This window comes from Lissotriton helveticus, chromosome 8 (assembly GCF_964261635.1).
Source record: "Lissotriton helveticus chromosome 8, aLisHel1.1, whole genome shotgun sequence".
NCBI classification, from domain to species: Eukaryota; Metazoa; Chordata; class Amphibia; order Caudata; family Salamandridae; genus Lissotriton; species Lissotriton helveticus.
Genome location: NC_136069.1, coordinates 1,176,511,469 through 1,176,516,040, shown reverse-complemented (window position 1 = coordinate 1,176,516,040; position 4,572 = coordinate 1,176,511,469). Strand labels below are relative to the sequence as shown.

Here is a 4,572-nt window from a genome sequence, read left to right as displayed (position 1 = left end):
CAATGGCCCCGCCTTTATCGGCTTGTTTAATGCTCACTTCCTGGATCTGAGACCGAGACCGGTACAAGTGCCAACACAATTTTTGGCTACCTTGGCCGCCTTCGCCTTGAAAAAAAACTATTTCTGTTTTGGGGAGGACTTTTACTTTCAAGTAAAAGGAGTGGCGATGGGCTGCCCATTCGCACCGGAATTGGCAGTCCTTTTCATGTCCCTCTATGAAGACACATATGTTCATAACAACAATCCCTTTAAAAATCATATAGGGGTATGGCTACGCTTCATAGATGACGTTTTTATGGTTTGGAAGGGAGGGGAAGATGACCTCAAACTATTTTACAACTGGCTCAATGCACGAACTGCGGACATTAAGTTTAGCATGGCTTCCTCCCAAAAAAGAATATCTTTTCTCGATGTGGAAGTGTTCCCCTGTGAAGACAAATTAGTTACATCACTTTTTGTCAAACCAACTGACCGGAACAAAGCACTGCTCTACTCGAGCAACCATCCAAGATGCCTTAGAGAGAACCTGCCATATGGCCAATTTCTTCGAGTACGTAGAAATTGTACATCTAACGAAGATTTTAAGACCCATGCCACGAACCTAATGTCTAAACTATGTGACAGAGGCTACCCAAAAAAATTGGTAAGAAACTCAATGAAAAGAGCACGCTGGACACCTAGGGAAACCCTCCTAGAACGGCGTCACAAGCCACAGCTAAAGCGCCAGGTTTGTGTTACTACATTTTGCCCCAATGCAAACCAGCTAAAGAAAGTTATAGGCCAAAATTGGCATCTGGTAAAAAATCTTGATGAGACCCTTAACCAGCCTCCCCTGTTTGCTTTTAAAAAAGAGAACAGTATTGCCAATTATGTAGTGAAGGCAGCCATTTCAAAAGAAACCGTTCCATCGATTCGCCAAATGTTGGGCTTGAATCCCATTACAGGTCACCACAAATATGGGACATGTCTGTGTTGTGACACCACTATCGAGGGAGCATTGTTTCAGCATAGAGGTGTTTCATGGAAACATGAAACATTTAGTAACTGTAAGTCTAAATATGTCATCTACGGGATTTTATGCCCCTGCGGACTCCTCTACATTGGAAAAACGAACCAAGAGGCCCGCCAGAGAATCTCCCAACATAAATCCAGGCTAAAAAATCGAGTAGAATCAGCACCCCTGGTTAATCATTGGAACAGACTCAACCACCAAATTAAAGATCTGAAGTGGACTATCATCTCTAAAGTGGAACGGGATTCCAGGGGGGGAGACTGGGATTCTAAACTGTCGAAACGAGAAGCATTCCTTATTGTAAAATTTAATACAGCTGTCATAGGTTTAAATGAGCTGTCTGAGATTTATAAATTGTAGTTCTTTGCTCCACCCCTGACTAGCTGTGTCATAATCCTTTTTGCTATCAAGCAGTCCACCTTCTCGTCATAATCGCCAGACAAGCCCCTTTTTCGTTATCTGCTGTATTTGTGGGCAGATTTATCTGATTCAGTTACACCCCACCAGTATATTTCATCCACACTGTTGCACTCCATTACAGCGCGTGCGCGAGGGAGCAGTGCCTCCCAGTGATTTTCTGTAACTGTGGGCGGACATTTCACATCCAGTTACATCTATTTAAGACACTTCACCCACAACGCTGCACCTCTACACGGCGCATGCGTGAGTGAGTAGTGCTCCGTGGACGCCGCCGGCAGACTCCGAGCTGGACTTTGTGATTCATTCTCTACTCAGTACGAGGTGAGAACCAACTTTATTCAAGCTGCGCATAACTGCCCCTTATCTGTAGAGATTAGATGCGCTTCACCCTGGTTTCTAATGACCCTTGCTCCACGGTTTTTGTCATTTTTAGATCCGACTTTACCGCTGTGAGAAGTCAAGCTTCCCTAAAATAAAACCGCTGATCATGCAAGTCTTCTAGAGAAGCCCCCTGTTTTTCGCCAAACAGGTACCTTTCTGATAATTTGACCCTTATTGTTTTCCCCAAATGACTTTGTCCCCTTTACTAAAATGTGGACTGAGACTCCAGGTAGACGCTGGAGTTTTGTCAATCCAGTGCTTGCACTGTTTGTTCTAAAGCCCATGTGTTATCAAAATGGACTGATCCATCCCCTCCTGGAAGAAAAGACCTTTCTTATCTGTCTGTCTCTGCTCCTTTCAGCTAGAATTCAAACGTGCTTGGGCATTAAAAAGAACCTTCGGCTCCCTGTGAGTGAATAACTGCGCCGTGTCAATTTTGTCGCCACGGAAAGGTAATTATCCACGCAATTTTCCTCCTGCGTTTTGGTGATTGACCCCTCTTGAATAACCTGGTACTAAAAATCACCCTGCCCTCCGTTTGTCCTACTTCCACAGAATCCTCCCCCTTCCACCACATCTGAAACACGTCTCATATTTGAGTAAGGTAAGCTGAGTGTTTTGATGGTGGCCATCACTCACTTGTGTTCGTGTAATTAAGATGGTTCAGGTTGACAAGTGGCATTCATTTCTCTGTCTTTTTAGATACTTGCTGGCCCTGAAGAGAATCCCTCCCTTTTGAGCTGCTGGGATTCGAAACGCGTAGGCCCCAGGAATTGCTCTGTTATGAAGTTCCACATGTGGAGTGAATTTTTTTCACTCTAAATTTCATGATATTGTATATACTTGTGTTTAAATTGTGTAGAAAAACAGAAAAGTATATTGAATATATATTTTTTTCATGCTATACTGATTGATAATTTAATGTGTTGATTCACAGAGCAATTTCGAATCTTTTCCCCCTTTTTCTTTTCACTGACACACTGGGACTTTTGAGTGTGCTGTATGAGTGGGTTCATATGTTTTGAATGACTGTGATATGTTTGAATAGAGTGACTGTGCTTTTATTATTATTATTTTTTTTAAATATGTTGTGTCCAATGTTTTCTCAATGAAAAGTGTATAAACATTTGTATTTTCGTGTTTCTATTTAACTGAGTAAAAGAGATATTAAATAGCAAAAACTCCAGTGGAAATTATCCGTTCTTCTGTTTGAGTCATAGTAAGAGTTTTGATCCATCTATCAGTGTAGGCATTTTGTTTTGTTATATTAGCTCATGTAGTGGCGTCAACAGTACCTGAGTCATACGTCTATATAGGCATGTGACCGCCTTAAAAGTTCCTGCCGCTGTCACTATGTATTAATACCCCAACAATGTCTGCGGCTCCATGAGGCCTCCTTTCCAATGATTACGGAGTGCCGCAATGAGTGCGGAGTGCAGTAGGAAGACCCCCCCAAGTAAGTCATAGCGGTCCTGCAATTCGCAAAAGGGGAGCATAGTGCCAATGTCATAAAGGCTCCCTACAGTGGCCGGACCCTTCTCCTTCCAATTTGCCAGTCCCCACCAGGTACCTCCATGAGGTAGTGCCTCACACATGACCAGAGGGATGTCTGGCGCGTATGGAATCTCAATCCGTGCTCGTTTCAGACTCCTATTCCAACAATGCCTCGTTACTTTGAGATCCCCTGGGAGATCTTGAGCTCGAACAGACAAGTTTCGGACAATTTGGGACAGAACCCCGAGTGCCGAGGCATTATCCCTCATGTCTCCCGCCCATCGGAGCCAAGCTGCAACCATCTGCGTGAGCCACTGCAATTGAGCTGCCAGGTAATAGGCCTCAAAATTGGGCACCGCTAGGCCCCCATCTGAGCGTGATCTCATTAGAATTCTCAACGCCACACTCCTTCTATCGGTACCCCATAGAAAGTCCGTGATCATGGTCTTAAGTTGATCATAGAATCGTGCCAGTATCCAAACCGTAATGTCCTGAAGTAATACAGTAGTCGTGGGAGGGTCACCATTTTAAGTAAAGCGACTCGTCCAGCTACTGATAGAGGGAGCGCCCCCCAACAATCTAAGCTGCCCTTCATTCTCCTTATCGCGCTACCTATATTGCCCTCCAACAAGTCTCCCTGCGCATGATATATTTGCGTCCCTAGATATGTCAGAAATCTGTACTGCCATTTCACCCTGTCAGTCTCCTGCGGGCAATCTTTATCACTAATGGTCGGGAAAAGACAGGACTTCGTCCAATTTACTCGGAGCCCCACCACCCTGCCATGGTCACAGAGCAAACCTTTTGCCCCACGGATCGTTTCATTCGAGTTCGCCAGGAAAGATAACGGAGCATCCGCATAGAGGGCAATTTTGTGAATCTGTCCGTGTACCTGCAGACTTTGATAATATTGGCCTGTCCTAGCCTTGACCGCCAGTGGCTCAATTGACAACGCAAATAGAAGGGGTGACAGCGGACACCCCTGCCGCGTTCAGTGGTGTACCTCACAGACTTCAGATATCAGACCACCTGTTCTAACCCTCGCTGTGGAGCATTTGTATAGCAGGGCTGTTCATGCTATAAATGTATCCCCAAGATGAAATGCATTCATCACCTGGAACAAATAGGGCCATTCAAGGCTGTCAAATGCTTTTTTAGTGTCTACAGCAAAGACAGTGGGCATGTCCTTCGAATAGGAATCAGCCTCTAGGATCCGCACTAAGCGCTGAATATTAATAGCCGTATTTCTGGTCGGGATGAACCCA

General features: G+C 44.6%; 1 long non-coding RNA gene across 1 annotated transcript; it reads left to right on the top strand.

Annotated features, from left to right (window-relative positions):
• Positions 1–1,695: 1,695 nt before the first annotated feature.
• LOC144771910 (uncharacterized) lies at positions 1,696–2,853 on the top strand. Its single transcript, XR_013599541.1, has 5 exons — positions 1,696–1,753; positions 1,866–1,961; positions 2,175–2,265; positions 2,369–2,417; positions 2,516–2,853. It is a non-coding gene; the product is annotated as an uncharacterized LOC144771910 (long non-coding RNA).
• The last annotated feature ends 1,719 nt before the right edge of the window (positions 2,854–4,572 follow it).